The 22,008-nt window shown below is 37.1% G+C and overlaps 1 long non-coding RNA gene across 5 annotated transcripts; it reads right to left on the reverse strand.

The window, feature by feature from the left end:
- Window positions 1-4,818: 4,818 nt before the first annotated feature.
- On the reverse strand, window positions 4,819-20,453 carry LOC150049875 (uncharacterized). Of its 5 annotated transcripts, none has more exons than XR_016538833.1 (5): window positions 20,311-20,453; window positions 19,346-19,444; window positions 17,523-17,560; window positions 10,776-10,959; window positions 4,819-5,119 (listed from the first exon to the last, which is right to left on the reverse strand). It is a non-coding gene; the product is annotated as an uncharacterized LOC150049875 (long non-coding RNA). The 5 variants fall into 5 exon arrangements; XR_016538834.1 differs by having other exon boundaries at window positions 17,523-17,572; XR_016538832.1 differs by having other exon boundaries at window positions 19,320-19,444.
- Between the last annotated feature and the right edge of the window lie 1,555 nt (window positions 20,454-22,008).

Raw genomic sequence — 22,008 nt, forward strand, 5'->3', positions numbered from 1 at the left:
AATACAAAACTAAGTGGTTAATATTTTCTCATTCATCTTTATGATGCTTTTTAGAGATGATCAGAAAGCAAGTGGTATGCTGATTTTTATATACACAAGGACACTGGGGTATGTGTGTAAAAGCAATTGGTCAAAAGGCTCCACAAGAATTTGATGAATGTTAGTAGATATCTGAGGTTAGATGAATCTCATCCAACTGTTTATATTAAAGAAAATTATATTATTTGTATATCAAAGCATTGGACTGAGGATCTGGGACCCTGGGATAGCTCTCTCTGAGTTTGATAAAGCTGTTGTGTTTCTTCATTGATAAAATGAGGCAATAATACAAGAAATCCTGAAATTTTGGTTCCATATTTTGAAAATGTGCTAGTAGAGATGACATTAAATATTAACATGTCTGTTGCTTCAGTATGGTAAATATCCTAAAACCTGTCCACAGACATTAAATGTCACTTTTCATCAAGCATCTGGTGGCTGTACATTTTAATTATCTCTTTTCAACTTAATGTAGATTCATCTGCATTTTTTTCTTTTCTTTTTGTTTAACCTGTTACCTGAATTTCATTTAGTTTAAAGATTTCCAGCACTATTTACCATAGCAAAGATATGGAACCAACCCAGATGTCCCTCAGTTGATGAGTGGATCAACAAGATGTGGTATTTGTACACAGTGGAATTCTGTACTGCTGTCAGAAAGAATGACATCGCCCCATTTGTTAGGAAATGGAAAGACTTAGAAAAAATCATATTAAGTGAAGTAAGCCAGACTCGAAGGAAGATAGGCTCAATGGTTTCCCTCATTTGTCATACTCAGTAGAAACCTTGGGCTCTCGTAGCAGAGATTTGCAATAGAGCAAAACCTAGATACATAAGGCCATATAGTAGGACGCTAAATGAAAGGACCTCTAGGATATAGAAACAAAAGCCATATAGTGAATGATTGTTGTCCTTAATGTACTATGTTATCTCTCATCTCTTTTGCTATCCCTTGGTTATCTCATATTGTTACAGTATCTTACTTTGTTATCTGATATATTGGATATATTTGTATTTAGTTATTTGAAATTGGATAGGGAAGGGGGGAAAACAAGATGAGGAGTGGGAGTGGGGGGGAGGGAAATGGGGACCAAGACATGAGAAAGGGTATCAATGTATGTGAGTTAATGCACCTTCTATCTGGTGAATATAATGTATTCTATTAATTACAATAAAAATATATGAAAAAAAGATTTCCAACAAATATATGAAAAAGCACTCACTACACTTGTAACCAAGGAACTGAAAAGCATTAAAACCACAAAACTTACATTATTTTGGATTAGAAGTCATAACTCCTCACACTTCAGAAGGAAGGAAAAGTAACCTCATTGTCAATAAAAGTAGTTCATCTAAATACAATAAGGTTTTAAATTCGAGAGTTCAGGATTCACAAAATTTCTTCTTATGTTGGAAGAAAGACATATTTAAGGCTATGTTATAACAGATTTCCTCCCTTAAATTCTAATATCACGCACTACTTCTTTGCTAAGTATTTTTGTCATCTCTTTTCTCACATTTATTCCTTAAAAACCTTTACATTCACATGTTCAAAACTCTGTGATAAAAGCAATACACAATATCTTCCCTTGTCTTTTGAAAGTATAAAAAATGCCCAAAGACCCAAGGGCATACCTTAATAAGAAAGTTACTTAATTTTAAAAATCTTTACCACTGAAATAGTAAATAAATCTAAATAGCATTTTTGAGAAGTGGTGAATGTAGTCTGAATGTGATTCATTCCACCAAAGAGATAATATTCAGTGGATCTATAAATTTCACAGGATTTTGCGCAAGTGGTAGACAATTAGAAATATTCTTGATTGAAGAGTATGATAAAGGTTTGGAAAGAACAAAATTAGAGTGCCTATTTCTATGCAATTGATCTGCTCATCTTTACAGAGCAACCAAAACCTTCCCACTATCCACTTCAGAGAGAAATAGTCAAATTTTGAATCATTCAAGGACTTCATCCACACTTACCTTCCCATTCTTCTAGATCATTCCAGATCACATTTTTTTTTTTGGTCATGGGGCTTGAACTCTGAGCCTGGGTGTTGTCCCTGAGCTGTTCAGCTCAAGGCTACTGCCCTACCCCTTGAGCCACAACCCTCTTCCCCTTTTCTAGTGATTCATTGGAGATAAGAGTCTCACAGTCTTTAGTGCCTGGGTTGGGCTTTGAGCTTCGATCCTCTGATCTCAGCCTCCTGAGTAGTTAGGATTATAGGCATGAGCCATTGAGCCCGGCCTAGATTCGCATTCTTATGAGATCATTCCACTAGCTCACTGGATTTACTACTACAGTGGGAAAATTTTTGTTCAAGAATTTTGCCACCTCCAAACCTTAACCAAAAGGTCACCAGATATATTATTTCTTTCTCAAGTGCAAGCTGCTCCTTTACCCCACTCATCCGTTCAGAATATGGTATAGATTCTTTCGTCACTATTGCTACTTCTAGATTCTGTTCGCCTAAAAGACTTTCCTACATTTCCAGATATGAATGACATATTTCCTGGGACTGCTGAAGGATTTTATGTTCACTATCATCGTCACATGTAGAAGGCACCTTAATAATGACCTGTTTGTTCACTAACACTCCAATAGTCTTTCAGTGGCGTGAAAGTAAGGACTCTGTCTTCATCTCCTTTTACAAAGACTTCACCCAGTATTATGAAACACACACACACACACACACACACACACACACACACATGCACATGTGCACAAAGAAACATATGCCACTAAGAATAGTAGCATCAAACCCAAGAACAATCACCAGATTTCTGAGATGACTTACGATTGTAGCGCACCTTAATATCTCTCTGCTAATATGAACGTAAGACTCTTAATCAGTTAAGTTTTTCTCACTGAATACATCCCATCCTTCTCTCTCCTATTTCCCTCTTCCCTGGGATTGTCAGAGTACTAAACAAGCAGTAGCCCAGTCCCAGTATGGCTAGAAATCACTCTGATAAACACATCCCTCTGAGCTCAGTTTGTGGCTCTCCTTTTGTGGGTTTTTTTTTTTAGGGAGCTCAACACTTAGCTATTACAAATGATAGATTGTATTATTTGCATGTTTATCCTTTGAATCTCCCTATCTTTGTCAGGATTCACTATGGGGCGAACTACAGAAAATGCTCCATTGCGCCAATGATACTGGACTTGTCTGTGGGGCTTGCTTTCACTAACAGAATGTGGGTGGATGTGGAATTGTGTTGATACTTAACTATAATCCTTGCATTTTTCTAGTTGCCTCTTTCAGTTTATGCCAGCTTCTATAGGAAGATGAATTGAACCCTTAGCCTTAGCCTGATCATACAAGCTAACCTAGCAATGAACAGGTAAACTATAATTATTTGAAGCCAGTGATAGAGAGGGGTATTTATTGTGCTGCATTACTGCAATGGGAACCTAAGTGATACCCTGCACCCAATAAATGTTCTCAAATCTCTGATTTATAAGATGTTGACTTTGTCCGATGGTATGTATGTGGAAAGGCAGAGTCCTATTTGGAAAATACATGTAATATAGTACATAGTTCAGAAATATTTCAAAGGGCAGTGCGCTGTATTTTGTAATTCATTGGGATTTTTCTGATATTTTGGGTTCTAGGTACTGCTGTTTACAAGGGTTAGCACTGATTAATCTCTTCTATTAATTGGCACAGAAAATGTCACATCTGCCATCTTTCTCTTCCTAAATACATTTAATCATATTCATGATTATAGCCTTTTTTATATGAATGCTGAGCTCAAAAGATGCCCATTAACTTCAGCTAAATTGTATCTTACTTTTCCAGGCAGGCTTTATAAGATTTGTGGAGAGCCATAAAAAAATTGATTAACATTAAAAACACATGTATATGGTAATGAATTAAACAGTGAAACCTACATTTTTTCGTAAAGAAGCTGAGGTGGAATAAAAGCAATTTGAAGTCCAAATCTCTGACATCATTGTCAGTTTTTTTAATCTCTATTTTCATTTCACGACTAAATATGCTTTTAGATCTCAAAGAAATTTAGAAATTGGGTAGCTTGGAGATTAGGGATGAAAAGCTCAGAGTCCAAAGTGGATCTTTATTCAGCCTCTCATTTACTGTTTGATACTTAAAATATTACTCTTTCATCTATAAAGCAAGTTGTTTTGACAAAAAATTCCAGCTGCAATATCAATGCTGAGGCAAAAACCATTCAATTTTTTTGTTATCTTTTAGTTAAATTTAATGTAGGATTTAATAAAGACATGGGAAACTTTCCGGTGGTTGATTTTCTGTGAATAGCGTATCTTAGTGGGAACAATCCAAATTTTTGAAACAGTCATGGCTTTCATCCAGCTTCTATGCTGCATAATATTTGCACTCTGAATAATTCCAGGCCTTGATTTCCTCATCCAGAGGCAGTACCAAAAATACCTGAGAGATGGGTCGGGAGTTTGGCCTAGTGGTAGAGTGCTTGCCAGGCATGCACAAAGACCCGGGTTCGATTCCTTGGTACCACATGCATAGAAAAAAGCTGGAAATGGTGCTGAGGCTCAAGTGGTAGAGCTCTAGCCTTGAGAAAGTCCAAGGACAATGCTCAGGCCCTGAGTTCAAGCCCAGGACTGGCAAAAAAAATACCTGAGAGAGTGTGAGGATCAAAGGAAGAGTATGTACATTGTATAAGAGCAATAAGCGTAGCATAGAGCACACCAAATTGACTAGTTGCTAATGTGAAATAAAATCAAAGAATTATAATGAAGTATCCAAAATGAAACTTGGGTATTATGAGAAATGGAGCTACTGTTTAGTGTTTTTCTTTATTTTAAAATCACATAAGTTGGCTTTAGGAACTGATTCTTGAGTTGATCTTTGTGACAGCTGAAGAAAAACAGGGCAGACAGACACAAGGACTTCGGAGCATCTTCTTAAGGAACCAAGAATAACAATATAAAATAAAACATCCAGGTCAGTTTCTTCTATTTCAAAGAGGCTCTTCATATATCACTCATCGAAGTTACTGGAGGCAGAGGTCCTGACAACACTGAGTTCACAAGCAACCAAGTGCTGGAAGCTCAGTTTACCTGCTTCTCAGGGGCAAGCTGAAAGAGCAAGAAACGCAATCACAATGCAAATAATGATAACTAATCATTTACCTACTCTGTATCAGAGATCATATTAGCTCCCTAGTGTATTTTTTTCATGACCTTCCAACCAGTCCCAAAGAAATACTAGGAAAGATGGGACAATAGACCATTAGAGAAGTGAACATTCCCTAGTTTGAACAGCAAATAAGGAAGCACATGAGTATTCAGCCTGACTCACAGGCACATTCCAGCCATGAGACTGTGTCTCTTGTCTTTCCACTTTCAAATAGTCATAACATGTTAAGAGTTTGGGGTTGAAAGGAAGGTGAGACTTCATCAAATTCAATCCTGCTTTTGATAGATGATAAAAGGAAGGTGAGACTTCCTCAAATTCAAGCCTGCTTTTGATAGATGATGAAAAAATTCCAGTTCTAAAACATTCAAGTGACTTATCCAAGCTGACAAAGTAGTAAGGACAAAGCCAAAGTTCAACTTCTTCCCCAATATCTTCTACAACAAATGAACACATTATCAAACTGAATCATGCTATGTTTCCAAGACTCCCAAGCATACCAGCATCTCTCAATCTTTTCTTTCCTCTTTTCTTTCCTCTTTCTTTCTCCCTTCTCTCACTCCCTCTCTCCAACTTAACCTGTGTATACTCTACTTACACTAGTGAAACCTTAGGAATCAAGTCAAAACTTAGCTAAAACATTTTATATAATCCTGTTCTAAAGATTTTTATTAAAGAACTACACTTTTTTATTCAGTGTACGGTGACACAATTTCAATTTTCTATAGGCTTGCTTGGAAGACAAGAGGATAAGCTTAAGGTACAAAAAGTCAATCTACATTTCTCATCCTGAACACATTATTATAAGAAGCAGAGATCTGAGTGGGTGGCAGACAAATTTTTTGAAAGGAAAAGAACTAGCTTCTAACAGTTTTTCTTTGTCAGGAAGGAAGTCACCTTGTAGGAGCTGCATCTAATGTAAGCATCGTGGTGGCTGTTCCCATTTACTTCACCTCATGCACACTGAAGCAGAGTTTCTGACCTCCTATTGACTGCTTTGATTTGCCAACATAACCCTCACGTTATGCTTCCAGGCAAAGGGCCAGTGCAGAGGCCACTTTTTCTTAGTACTCTTCTAGATGCATCATTCTGCAAGCTAACAGCCAAGGTCAAGAGGGTCACCTATATAGTGGCCCATATCAAAACACACTGTGAAAATTGCTCGAGTTGAAGTTCAGAGTACTATTAGCCATGAGGCACAGTCTTCACTGTCTGCCTGTTCAGTCATTTTTTATTGTAATTAATTAATGATGTTTGCCATATAGAAGGTGCATTAGTTCACATACATTGATACCCTTTCACCTGTCTGTTCAGTCATTTTTTAAGGAATTTGTGTTAAAGGATGTGATCACTTTCTGAACTTCCTAGTAGTTGTTAGTTGTATTTACAAAAGAGAACATGAAAGAGGATTCCAAATTTCTGAGCTTATCAGTGAGTATAATTTTCATAGATTAGGAAGTAATTTCTATAGATTTCTATAAAATGCCATAAAGTCTTTAGAGAATATAAGCAGCTAGCCAGTAATGGAGATCGTTGTGGCATCACCTCATTGCAGCCTGTATTGTGCTGGTTAGGAGATACAAGAATTAGGGAGTAGTGAGAAGGTGTCAAAAGAGCTGTCAGTTCACGTGACCGAGTCCCATGTTGGCTCAATTAGTTAACTTCTTTGAGTGAAGGCTACAAAGGAAGACAAGAAGGCCTCCTCCTTTCTTAAGTGGTTCTTAAAATAATGTGTTTTGTTTTGTTTTGTTTTTTTACCAAATGTATAAGCACATCACCAAGAGTTCTCTACTCTAAAGCCCAAATATTGAGTGAACTAACACAAAGGAAACATGAAAAAGAGACTCATGTGGTAAGGTCTGATGCACCTTCAAATGAATTTTTTTCTGAATAATACATCAAGTATCGAAGAATTCACATCTTAAAGCTGTTTAAAAGAAATACATTGTGAAATGCAAAGCATCAAGAAAAGCAGTCATATTGCCTGTCATTTGAAGAGCTGGCTATTAAAAAAAAGTTTTGAAATTTTCTTGGCAAGTACAGAAGAGAATTCCTAAGCTATGGGTTGAGCATCATAAGAACTTTCTTGCTTTCAGATCTCACAATTTCAAAGACACCATCTGATCCAAGAGTTCCACAGCTAATAGAGCTATCACAGAAGTGACTCCAAAGGAAATAAGAAACAAAGGTATGGATGGACTTCAATCCCTGGAATATAAACCAATGATCACAACAATCCCTTCCCTATCATGTTAAAGATATTGTCTGTATTGTAACAGATATTTAGAAAGAAATACTTGTTACCTGAAGGCAGGTACTTGTTACTTTTATAGTAGCCTTTAAAAAGAAGAAAAACCATTTGTGTATACCAACTTGATAACCAGCTCAATACACAAAAAAATAAATTGTGGGCCCTGGCCCACGATTTCACAGTGATGTATGAAGCACCAGCACATGGTCTGAGCATACTGGAAAGTAACATAATAATCTGCTTAAATGAAATCATTATGACCTAAGGGGACAGTTATATGTAGTCAAAGTGTATGCATGAAGAAGAGACCTTTTGTAGGAACCCTAAGAGAACATGTGTCTTGTAAAAGCTTTTTCCTTAACAGATTCTCTTCCAGCATACCCCTTTTCACCTGGTCTGGCCTATGATTTGTCTTAATTATAGGTGCCTTAGATACAACTAAATGATGAGCTTCTGGAGTAAAGAGATTGCTTCTTCAGGCATCTCTCTCCCCCAGTGCAAAGTGATGGTTCTGGCACACTGCATATGCTCAATTAATATCTGCTAAACTTTAAAAATGCTTCCCCTGTGGCAATGTCTATGAAAAACATCAATAAGTCCTTTGATTTTTGTCTCACACTATCAAAAGCAATCACAAGTTGAATCTACAAAGCTCATGGAATTGGCAATGCTATGGAAAGGAACAAAACTCCTTTGTAGACACTTAAAATTGCTCCATTAGAATGGTTGAAAGCCCAGAGTCCCTGTGTTATCATTGACTTCAAATAGGTTACCTGAAGCAATTTCACATGAGAGCATCCTAGAGAGACAAACTCAGATCCACAATTCATATTTGTAGAGTATCCCTGTGGACTTTAGTGCCTGGGTAGAGGTGGCCCAGAACAATGGAAGCCATCAGCTAGCTTCCAAGACAAAGAAATTTATCAGGCCCTTTTTAAACCACACCTCATCAATGCTGACCTTCTAGAAGTCAGAAAAGGGTTATTTCCATAGGTGACATTTACAATACATTCAAAAAATCAAACAAGACCAAAGCAATGAAAACAGATCCAAATATGACACTTTTTATGAATTAACAACATTTTCTCTTATTTCTCTTCATCCTCGTGGTTAGATATAATGACTTCTAACATTCCTCTAGGGCTAGAAATTTAGCCAAGTGATCTAATATTTCATTTGACCTTTACAAAAATCTAAGGAGATTAAGAGGGCAAGGCTATTTCCATTTGCAAATTAGAAAACTGATGCCAAGGAAAGTAGAAAAATTAACCCAGTGGCACACTCTGATGACAAGACCAGTCTCCCCTGTGCCACCACTGTTGTCAAGAAAGTCCATCTCTGGATTTGTCACATGTTCTGGCCTACCTGACGGTTCAAGCCATTCACTACAAAACAGAGAAACTAAGCATCCATTCATGGTTCCTGGGGAAAAAAATACAAATCATGAAGAAATATTAAACAACTAAGAAATGCATAGTTAGCACAGAAATCCCCAAAACAACTTTCTGAGAAAACTTCTCCAGTAAAATAAATAAATAAATAAATCCACAAGAATTCAAATCCTCCAAAATATCTCCTGGACAGAATCATTGTTCCTTCCCCCATTGAACCCCATCTGAAATGCCCTTTAGATTCACCATTCCCAAGTCATTTCAAATGTTTCTCTAAGACACGCTCCATCATCCTTTAGACTCATTCGCAAGTGAAGCAAATGACTAGGAAAATTCACCACAGTTCAATATTAGAGTGACTTGGGGTTTGAATAAAAGTACTTTAGCATCCAGCCCTCTGCAGCTTGGTAATGAGGTAGAGAGGAAAACAAATGAAAGGGAAAACAGAGAGAGACATTGTTGGCAAAATGGGCTCAGAAGCAGATGGACCAGAAAGGCAGTCTGAACTTAGCTGATCTAGGAGCTATACATCACATGGGCACTGGAGAAGTGTTTTGTATTGCCCATCATAAATGGTGCTATAATGTGGAATTGTCTCAAGGTCACACTCAAACGATGCTTTAGAAAACCTAATTACCTACATTTCCCATTCTTCCAGGAACTCACCAATATTCCTTTGTAACCAAATAGGATCCCAGCAGCACACAATTGAAGCAAGCTCATTGAAAAATATGTGCAGTAGGATTTAGGTTAGAGACATGGCTGAAAGTGATTTTACTAGACTTACACATGAGACAGTATGAGAAATGACTATTTTTTCATGATAGGTGCACAAGGGTTAAAAGGTTTGTAAACAGCCTCTTTCACTCTCCCTGCTCTGTCCTTGACCTCTCTTTTCGGATAACTTACCATTCTTTGTAAATATAGAGGGAATGTTTTGTAAGTCATGATCCCTTTTGGGGATCTTCTGACTCTGATTCCTACTTTCACTGTGGACCCAGAGTCCTTCACCATGTAAGCCACTGGCAACCATTTCCATCCAGCAGTGGGCACCCTATTCTCTTTTAGTCCCTTCATCTCTGGAGAAACAGATTGATATTTGTTCAAAGTGAAAGGAAATCAAGGGATAATCAGCAAGGAAAACACAAAGATCAATTTCATAGAGGGCAGATGTTGGAATCTAAAGGAAAAAAAAATTCCCAGGAACATCACCACAGTGTTATCAAAGCCAGGTACTCCATGTCTCACAGAAATATCCCCCAGTCAAGTACTGGGGAGACCTTTCAGGCAATTTACTTACATGCTTTTCCTTTCCATTTCCCTCTTCTTTTTTGGCACTCTAATTCAAATACAGTTTGACCATACTAAGTTGTTTGACTAAATTCCTTGGTTCAAGATTCAAGAGATGCCTGCTTTCCAGCCCATTTTAGAATAGTTGACTAAAACTCACAAATGCAAACTGTTGAAATCATGGGTGGTTCAAGTTTGTAGCTTTCCAGCCTGATTCTATCAGATATCTTAGTTCCTCCCTGCAGAAGCAACTGGAAAAACATTCTAGGAAAATAACTGATGTCCTTTTCCAAGATCAACATGTAAATATCAATTGACAATACTACACACAGAATTCTCTCACAACTCCACAAACACACACACACAAAATGATGATGACGACAGTGATGATGATGATGATGATGATGATGATGATGATGATGATGATGATGATGAAGAAGAAGATGGGAGGATAAAATGTTAGTAAAGATGGTGGAATGTGTTCATGTCATTACTATAATCCCAAAAGAAAATGCTGTCATGAAGAAAAGTCTATAGTATTTCACCATCATCCTGGCTACAACATTTCGTGTTGTCATTACTGCTTTTTAGCAGGAAACAGTATGAGATTACAGAAAAGAGAGGTTCAAGGGAGCTCCCCCATGTGAGGGGGGAACACGGACTTACTCCCCATTCTATGAGCAACCTTCTCTTCCAGCTCCTGACTTTGGTACAGCAAGCCTCTTTCATGATGAATCCAAGCTTTCCACAGTGTTTTCCTCTGTCTTTGAAGAGACGCTCTATCACAACTGATTTTTTATACAGGCACAATGGCTTCTTAAGCAGCCCTTAGGATCAAGGGAGTTCCCAACTGGGAAGACAGAGTTGGCAAAACTCAAAAAGCAAAACTCAAGAGTCTTTTTCTTCAGGAACATAATTCAAAAAGTTCATTTTCCTACTTTTCAAACCATTGATTATTCTCTTTCTGTTCTATGATTGTTAATGCACTTGTTATATTTCTTCATTAGCTCATAATGAAGATTTAAATCTTGTATATATTTCACATATGGGAAATCTAAGCAATTAAAGATGTCAGATAACTTTAGAAACTGTTAATAAAAGTGTCATAATCAAGAAGAGAGGGAATTTGTTTTCCTCATTCTTGCAATAAAACTCTGTAACTATTACAAGAGAACAATTTTGCTAGGTGATTATTTAAAGAAACCATTACTGAATATTTCAATAGCTCTAATAATACAACAATGCATAGTACATAAATCATATGTTCTAGAATTCATTTTCCCAATGTAATACCAAATGAAGTTTATCCTCCTAATTTTTATTCATTACAGAATAATTTACAGAAATAAAATGTAGCAAATACCTAAAGATTCAAGGGTTAAGTAAAAATTGGGATTCAATGCTGAATATAAGGCCACATGCTCACAGCATAATGATTAATGAGAAAGCACAATTCATGTTTGTTTTTCTCCAGAACAAGAGGCTCTGGGGATTTTTTTAGTGTACTGTATACAATTATTTCTTTTTGCTTTCACTTTTTTCCTCTTTGGTTTACCTCCTGTTATCACTACTTTTTATTTCAATACCCTTTGTATTGTATGTCAATTTATCTGATTTGGGGATGGGAAAGGGAATTAGAAATGGTGAGACAAAGGACAAAGAGTGAACGGATGCAACAGTGATACAAGACACTAGGTTGGAAATGAACTTTACAGCTTGGAGGAGAGGGGAGTTGGGGGGAGGAATAGAAGGAGAAAAGGAGGTGGGTAACAGTGTACTCAGGTCCTTAGTTATATAACTGTAAGTCCTCTGCACATCACCGTTACATTAAAAAAGTAAATAAAGAACTATTAAGAGAATATTATTTGGTGGTAGTGATGGTGTTTGTTTTTGCACTGGATATTTTTCTTTGGGGGGCACTGAAGATACAGAAAGGGAGGGAGGGAGGGTGGACAAGGGCACTGAGCTATTCAGTGTACACTATGTGGAAAATGATCTCTGTAACGTATGGATATGGATAGGATGGGAAAACTGGGGGAAAGCAAAGGCAGGGTGACATCATCAAAAAAAAGAGAAAGAAATGTACTCATTACCTGACTTATGAAATGGAAACTCCTCTGTACAACACCTTTCAAACAACAAAATTATATTTTTAAAAGAGAATACTATTTTATTTGTGCAATTAGAAAGTGGTTTGGGAAAATAATATATTTATTAACTCCCTACCTGTGCAAAGAAAAAAAATACACAAGACCTGCCCCACCCTCTGCCAACAAGCTGATGGGAACAAGGCAGGTTCTCTGGGATGATATATAAAAACCATAACACCCGATGTATCATGAGGAAATAAAAATAAATGGCTATAAAGGAAGAATGCAGATCACGTTACTTATTGATAAGCAAGAAGGTATAACTTAAGTTCTGCATTCAGAAAGCTATATTGTAGGAGTGCCCTCACTTGTGAAACAAAGAAATGCTGTGTTGGCAGAATTCTTAGCCAGATTCCTTCGAACGTTGGGTCCTCAGGCTTTGGATTCCTAACTTTATACAACAAAAGAACCTGCAGCTTATGTATCTAAAATTCCCAGTGGACAGACAGCACAGGTGTGTCCTTAGGCACGTGGCCCCAGCCTCAACAGTGCGCCATGTAAAGATAGCTAGACCTACCAACAATGATTTATCAGTCATAAAACCTTTATCTTATGTCTTACTGATGAAAAACTCATGACTAATCATGATTGGAAGTTATTTGATGATTTCGAATTATTCATCAGCATGTTAAAAATGAACGAGGATAACATGGTAAAGCAGAAGAGAAACATTTAAAGAAGGGAAGAAAATGGAAAGAACTCTGGAATAGGGGAAGATTATTTTGAAAAGAGCTCTCAGTATACATCTATCCCTAAGGAGCCAGCTTCTCGATCTGAGGACTGAGATCCCCAAACTATTCTGTGTGCAAAACCATGGAGATCGTATGTAAATACAGTCTGGTTCAGATCTGCCTGGGGTCTCCAACTCTCCATGTCTTCAAGCTTTCGTGGGAGACAGAGGCTACTGGACAATGGACCAGCCTCCAAGAGGCCAAGTGTAGGAAAGGCCTTGACCTGAGAACAGCCACCTGACAGGTCATACTGCCTGTTCAATGTGTGTGTGTGTGTGTGTGTGTGTGTGTGTGTGTGTGTGTGTGTGTGTGTTCTTGACAGCACTACATCAAGGCTATTAAAAGCTATATTCCAAATTATATTTGCCATAAATGGATTTTTAAATTGTTACACGACATTGGAAGCATCTAGGACACAAAATCTATAGCCAAAATTTATTATTTCCTTGTTTGTCACTATTTCTCTTTTTTCTTGGAATTACCACTTTGAAGAATTAAAGGTTGAAAATAAATAGTAATAATATAATTAAATATATTCCCTCTCATCAGGTGAGGATTTCAGTCCTTGTGATTCTTTCCCTGTCCCATCCCTGACAGTATTTTAGTCCTTACAAATAATACTCATTTTCTGTCTTAGCATATATTATCACAGAGATAGAAAGAAGGGTATAAAAAACAAGTTTTAAGAATTCACTGCCAAATTTCCCACTCAAAATTTCATGAGTTTGAACCAGTACTTTATCTTAGTACCTTGGACAAAATAAAGCTTGCTGTCCCCTAAAACCACAGTCCAACATTTTAATAGTCCTTCCTGTCACCAGTAGTTTTTCACTATTGTTAATATCATTTTATCATGTTGAAAGCTTGCTACATGTTAAACATCAGTGCTAAAAAGCAAGCATACATTGTTTTCATTTTTGCTTCACAATATAAAATAACTCTTTTTCTTTTTTAAGTGCTGGTCCTAGGACTCAGGGCCTGGGCAGTGTTCCTGAATTTCGTTTTGCTCAAAGCTACCAAGCTACCACTTAAGCCACAGCACCACTTTCAGCCTTTTGGTGCTTAATTGGAAATAAGAGTCTCACAGCTTTTTCTCACTGGCTTTGAACCATGATCCTCAGAACTCAGCCTCCTGAGTAAGATTATAGACATGAGCCAGCAGTACCTGGCTAAAAATGATTCTTAATCCATTCCTATTTTATAGGAAGTTAAATAACTTATAAGAAGACCATACAGCTAGTTATCTGCTGACCCTAGATTAACTCAGAACTGTTTGATTCCAAAGTACTTCAATACCTGCTTCTATGCTATGCCTGTCATAATTCCATACTCCAAGTTTTGGCACTATACAGTGACAAAAAAGAGTACACTCACCCTGGTTTTTCCCAAGTGGAAATATTACAATCATTCTATGATGCTTCATTTTCAGATACTTCCAAAAACAATGGAAAGAGTCAATACAGTATTTCTCTTTGTTTTGATATAGCAAAGATACTTCCATGCATGAGCAGGGAAAGGGGTTCATAGACAGGACTCTCTTACCCTCTGGGAAGCTGGTCTTGAATAGTCCTCCAGATGGCCTCCCTCCCGTATTAAATGGATGTTTGAACTCTGTTGGTGATTCCTATTAGTACTGAATGGCAAACATGAGACCTTCATGTTCCATAGACTGTCAGCTCTGATTACACGATGAAAGCTAACAGCTTCTTTCACCAAATTACATCTTGGCAGTTAACAGCTGTGATCCACTTTCCAATGATTATTTGAAAAATCCATTAAAATGAAGAAAATCAAGAGGATGATGTTCATCTGAGACTCTGGATGCAAAAAGTAATCATTTCTTGCTTTTTAGAGACAGTGACACCATGTTCAAAAAGACAAATATACAGTAATAAGTCTCGTGCTCTGAACAAAAGATTTGTATGTTTCTCAAATAAATGCTTTGTTTGTAACACATGAAAACCATATTGCTTTCATTGATATTTTCTAATTTTTCCATTGAAAATATAACTAGGAGATGACAAAGGCTTTGTCAAGTTTTCAGTTTGTCTCGGGTAGAAAACTAGATATGTCAATTCTTGGGTTGAAATTGTCTTTGAAATATTTTTTTCTCATCTTTAAAGGTAAAATCTGCACAGATAACTCAAAAAAAAAACAGTTGATCTGCCACCCTTTCAAGAACAGAGAAAAAAGATCTGAGCTTAGCTGACTAATGAAACATCATTGCTTTAAAAACTACTTGTACCATGGTAAGAAACACTGCTGGAAATGTGAATTAATATACCTGGCTCTGTAGCAAGAGAAAACAAGAATGTTCATTTACACTTAGGTCATCAGTTTTCACTTAAGCTTAATTTTTTATTATTGTAACCTGGATAAATAAACATGTGGACTTTTATTCATTAGCACTAGTCATCACGCTTTTCATTTAATTATAAATACAAATAAGAGGACACATGATTGTAGAAACATTGCCTTGTGATGCTTAAAGAAATATACCTAAGGAAAGATTAAATCTTAGATTTTGATTTTCCACAGCTGGTATAGAGAGAATAGAGAATGAGAGAAAGGAGAGAATGGGAAAAGCCTTTTAACAACTTTTAAAAATCTTTTGAACATGAAAATATAATGATGTGATTTTTATCCATTTGAAAAAAAAAAGACTTCCTTTTTCAGTTGCAAGGAAACAAGAAAAGAGTACCAAAAACCATACACATATATTTGATGTGGAATTTTCTATCTACAAAATTTAGGTATGGACATTTAAAAAAATAAAACTTGATCAGTAACAACTTACAAAGCAATGACTCCAGCATGTGGGCCTGAGATATGAGAATTTAGATAAGAGATACAAACATTTCCAACACACAGTTGTCAGAATTTAATCCAATGTTATTCTACTCCACTTAAATAATACACAACTTTCCAATAACAGATGAAAAAATAAACAAAACAGATGAGTATTTTAATCGACACAATATGAACAGCTGCAAATCCATTCTATTTTTTTATCCTGTACATAAGCCAAGTGCATTGTTCCATTTTAATGAACATTTTAATGTAAGTCTTTTCTAAGTGATTTTTAGTAAACTATGTATCATAAAAAAGAAAAGAGCCCATATTCCTGATGCTAAGGCAGAGAAATGACATTAAGCGAGGAAATGGGTTCTAGGATACACTGCAGAAAGCACACTGTAGGCACTAAATGAAATCAGAAAAACAAACTGGAAGACCAGGGCTCACCAAAGTCTAGAGATGTGCAGTTTCAGGGAAAGAGGGGTCAATGTGTCTAACAGAAAGCACTGTCCTCTTTCCTGCACAAGTTCTGAGCCAGAATGAACATCAAAAATAGCACTTTTGTTACATGCAAGAATATGTGAAGGAGTGTGTTAGAGCTTGCCAACATTCTCTGCCATGAATTAAAAGTTCAGGAAAGCCCCAGAGGAAGAGTTTCAATGCATATGCCACAAAGGTTGCCTTCCACTAGTCTGGGAAAGAAAAAGAACAAAACCCTACGTAAGAGATGAGTTTTATCCAGTGAAGAAATGTCTGTAGATGACCACTGGTCACTTACCAACAACACCCCTGGCAAGAAGTCAGAAGTCTTTCTAAATAAGCCTGAGAACTCATGGAGAGGAGTTCCTCCTAATTTTTCCCTCAAGTGTACTCCTAACCCACTGGCTTTAACAATCCAGACTGGGTCTCCTTCCTAACAGGAGATCCAGGAGATCAGACATCTATCAGGATAACTCTGGGACACCTGCCTGTGCTCTTACATGGGCACAAACAATGGCTGTTGTCTACTTCAACCTGATAACACTGATATACAATACTAGTTGTTTCCCCCCCCAAAGGTTCTAGCACTAAACATGGAAAACTGACCAATGAAATTAACTCTAGGGTCATCTTTTGTCTAAAATTTTCATTCCAAATATCTGGTAACATCCCACATAGCTCATCAGAGATTTTTCAAAGATAGTGACATAGAGATACTTCATTAATAAAAAAAAAAATGTCACCATGGGCGGGGGACCATGGCTCATGCCTGTAATGCTAACTACTCAGGAAGTTGAGAGTTGAGGATTGTGATTCATTTCAAAAGTTCTTCTATCTAGATTCCATTTCATCTTTTACTTAGACAATCGGCCTTTCCATCTCTACTGTGTGTGGGCCAAATGAGCTAAGATCCTTGTTTCTTTCACCTCCACATCTTGCCCTTTATTTTATTCTTCCATATTATATTGTCTTGGAAAGGATTTGAATATAACTGAGTTCTGAACTAAGTGCTCCAGGATTGAGATTGGAAGAAGTGAGCTGAAGGAAAGTTAATTTCTTTCTGTTTTTTTAAGGTTTAATTTTATTGGTGTTTTCTAGAGAAGAGAGAAGGGCATGGGGTGGGTAGGTTGCTATGCCTCCCAGGCACTGCCAACTATCCCTCCACGTACAATGGCCCAATGGCCCACACAGTTCACCAGAAGTGCTCTGAGGAAGGTCACAGCTGCAAATGAGAAAGTTAACTTAGCATAACTTACCAGTTGGGCTTTTCAGTTTAATGTCATAGTCTGCAGGCCTGAAAGAAAAACTGAGTAAAAGCAGAAGACTCAAAAAGACTATTTACAAATAAACTTTTAACTCCTTAGTTGAAACTTGACTTTAGCATCACATGCTTACTAAAACATCCGGGAGTGGGGGAGGGAAATGGGGACCAAGACATGAGAAAGGGAATCAATGTATGTGAAGTGATGCACCTTCTATCTGGTGAATATAACATAACCCTTCTATTAATTACAATAAAAATATATGGAAATAATAAAACATCCAGGGACCAGCAAAGTTGTGACCTGAAAGTTGCATGGAACTGTGGACATTGGAACATGTAATCATGGAAGTTGGAACGAGACTCTACTGAAGTCCATGCCATTTTAAAACAAAAACCTCCGCCCTCGGTGAAAATCCTATCTGTCCAAACTTCCTAAAAACACTTTCTGAGAACCACTCCAGAAGACTCTCAATGTTTGCTTATTTCAGTCCTCACCTGGTCCTTAACCTGTTTCTCAGGCTACTTGCTGATTTCTTGAAAAGGGAAGTTACAATAAGCTGACCCATTTTTTTTTCTCCACTTCTCAAGGGCTGGGATCAACTGAAAATAGAACCAACTGTAACCAATTGAAAATGGATTAAGGTGCAGAGCACAGTGGAAGTTATCTATAATCCCAGACACAAGGGAGATGGAGACCTGAGGATCTCAAGTTCAAGGTCAACCTGGGAAAAAGTTAAGGAGATTTAATCTGAAAAAACAAAATAAAAATGAAAGTGCTAGGGGTGTAGCTCAGTAGGTAGAATGTTTGCAAGCTGGAGGTAGGAAGGAAGGGATGGGAAGGAGAGAGGGAAAAGGGGAGGGAGGAGGTTGGGAGGGAGAAAAAAAGGAAGGAGAAGAGAAGAGAGGGGAAGGGAAGAGTAGAGAAGGGAAGGAAGGAGAGGAGAGAGTATCTCCTCTATGGTAGCATTGCCCCTTAGCAAGGTCTTGTGCACATTTGATTGAATTCATCTCCTAAACACAAGACAACTATGACTTATTTCATGTGACCCAGCACCATGGTGACTGGAAATCCAAAACAATGCCATTGGACTTTAGCATGAACAGTTTCCTTTCATTCCTAATGCCAGGCTAGGGAGCAAAGATTTTTTTAGTACCCTTTAAAAACTCCTACCCTTACTTCTCAAACATACTGCACTGATTCAATTTCTTACCACTGGAGAATTCCTATTAAGTTTCAGGCACCTGGAACTCTCCTACTCTTGATTTTAAACTTTATTTGGCCTTTTTCATATTTTTATAAGTTAATGCACTTTTTTCATATATTTTATTATAATTAATAGAAGGGTTACATTATATTCACCAGATAGAAGGTGCATTTCTTCACGAACATTGATACCCTTTCTCATGTTTTGGTCTCCATTTCCCTCTCTGAGTCCCGCCCCTCATCTTGTTTTCTCCCTTTCCCTATCCTATTTCAAATAACCAGAAAAACATATATACAATACATCAGATACCAAGATAAAATGCTGTAATGAACTTTTAAGAAATATTTTACCCAGTTTCTATGTGCATGGTGTGGGCAGTCATAGAAGACTGTGCATAGTCTTCACTAATCAAAAGTCCAATTAATGCAATGAGCAAGGTGCTAGAGGAAACATCTCTGACTCTGAAAGTCAACAGACACAATGGGTTTGCATGCCTTTGGAATGCATAGAGAAAAGTAGATATAGGAAAGACTGAAAATTGAGACAATGTCACCTTTCTCCAGCTAATGGGGATTTGCACTCACTTCAAGAGGGACTATAGACTTCTCACATTCTTTCTTCTTTTGTGCTTTCTGCCCAGAAACACCATCAGTGGTTGGTTCCCAAACTGGCTCTAAATTTTGCAGTCTCCTACAAAAAGTGATATATCCTATATCAAAAAATGAAATAAGATTTCTTTTACTCATTGACTCCTTTCTGAAGATGAGAAGAGTTCTCAAGTTGGAGTTGCTAATGGATTTTAAAGGGCTTGTCACCTCTCAGTCCGGTACAGTGTGTGACTCAAATAGTTACTCAGTAGCCCCAGGCTTTATTGCCAGTACCCAGTGCCTATCACCTAGTCTTCAATGTAAGAAGCTGCTTCTGATTCATCAAAAGTTATAATAAAGCTTACATCACTTTCCCTACCAGATGTTTACTTTCAGAAATTGAACATTACCTGCAGTGTTTCTCTACAAGAAAGGTCTTATTTCCTAGAAGTGTAGAATTTCTCTAAAATCATTTTAAACACAATCTCCAGTTCTAATAAAGCAAAAGTACAAAAATGTTTTTATTTCTATCTTAGACTGTTATCTGGTTCTCACAGACATGGAAGTAATCTATTTCTGATCTTTCCACTTGCACGGCCAGTTTTGGGGGCCGTGGATGAGAAGACTTAATTTTGAAAATAGTCTTGTATTACTGGTCTCTTTAACTTGTTTTTATTTTAAATTGATGTATCACATTTTTTAAAAGTCCTTTTAAAGCAGGAAAAGGATGAAAATCAGATATATATGTAGCCTCAGTGCAAACAATGGATTGAAACAGACATCTAGAAATTTATACCAATGTTTTGTCCAATTCCTTGAAGCTAAAATTATACACCGGACAGTAAACACATTGACTTTTCAAGAATTTTTCTGTGTTGGCATCAGGCTAAATATTCTGTGGCAATTTTTTTAAAGTACTACCCCATTTAAAAACAGTATTAGAGCACCCTTTCCTATCCATGGTATTTCTTTCCATGGTTTCAGTTACCTGAGATCTGAAAACATCATATAGAAAACTCTAGAAGAACAAACCCCTTAAACATTTCCAATTTTGTGCCATTCTGAGTAGCCTGATAAAATTATACAGCACACCCCAGACATGAGTCAGCCCTCTATCTAGCTCATCACCAGTCACTTAGCAGCTGTGTGGCAGGGTAGCCTTTATATAGTAGCCTAATGTGATGTCATAATGCCTACAGAATCACTTCACCAATCTCATGACATTGTGTCATCTCACACCATCATCAGAGCAAGGCCAGTAGACATTTTGAAAGAAGAAGACAGAAGAACCACAGTTATACAACTATTTTTGCAGCATATAGCTATTCCTAGCTAATTATTCTTAGCATTTATCATTAATTAAATTGTTTCATTAATAAATTAAACTATGAGATAATTGTGTATGTGTAGAAAAAAGTATATGCAGAGTTCAGTGCTCTTCTTGCTTTTAGGCATTTACTTGGGATCTTGAAACTTATCCCACAAGGATAAGGATAGACTAATGTGCAAGAGGAATTTGGAGCTCAGTCTTCCCATTTTTCTATGTAGACTATTCCCTTGGATACTTCTGAAAGTCTATTCTGTTGAAAGTGTGTCTTCTCATCTTTCTGTGCTCCTCTTTTCCCAAGCTCGCATTCACTGCCTTTCAATTGAGCCAGCATATCCCAACTTTTTGAATTAGAAACACTTTCTATTCATAAGTAAGTTCTGTCCATCACCACAGAAGCTTTATTTTATATACATATATGCATGTGCAATTTTATGTTTTTGAAGAACTTACATTTTAAATATATATAATTAATGCCAATGAACTCTATAATTTCCAAAGATGAAAATAAATCTTGACCATTTAACAGTGCAGTGTCAAATATTTCCTTAATCATTTCAGAGATAAAATGATCCAACTCACATGATTTAGATGACATTATAATGGCTCAACTGACCATGCCAATGGTAGACTAAGATGGACGGAAAGATTACATTCCAGATACCATGTGGTAATGTCAGAGCTTATATAAGGAAAGATATTGATGAAAACCAGGGACATCAGTGTATCATAGGCTGTGCAAAGTAAGAAACTCATGTGGGAGCTGAAAGCTGCTAATAATATTTGATTGACAATTATATTAAACCTTGCGGAAGGTAATTATCACTCTCTGGAAGAAAACAGAGACACAGCATTGATACAGGTTGGCTAATTGGAGCTCTCACAGACTCTTTCCCTTTGCCCTGTCACCTCTTCTCTCTCAGGGTTATCAACATACCATGTAGGACTCTAGACCCAGGCCACAGACATACCCAAGCATTAACCTGGTCCTCTATAGCCTGACAGCTCAGAAAATTGGAAATAAATTAAGAGCAAGGTCCTCATTCAACTCCAAGACTCTTAATCTTTTTTTTTTTGCCAGTCCTGGGCTTGTGACTACCCTTAGACTTTCTCAAGGCTAGAGCTCTACCACTTGAGCCTCAGCACCATTTTCGGCTTTTTTCTATGTATGTGGTAATGAGGAATCGAACCTGGGTCTTTGTGCATGCTAGGCAAGCACTCTACCACTAGGCCAACCTCCCGGCCATGACTCTTAATCTTTATGTTAGTGCATATATTAAAACATGCATTGAAAATTATCCATGAATTTCATCATTAAAAATGAATTTAAAATGCTTATTAGAAATTGCTTTTATAAGA

This window comes from Megascapheus bottae, chromosome 19, assembly GCF_031878675.1.
Source record: "Megascapheus bottae isolate mThoBot1 chromosome 19, mThoBot2.hap1, whole genome shotgun sequence".
NCBI lineage: Eukaryota > Metazoa > Chordata > Mammalia > Rodentia > Geomyidae > Megascapheus > Megascapheus bottae.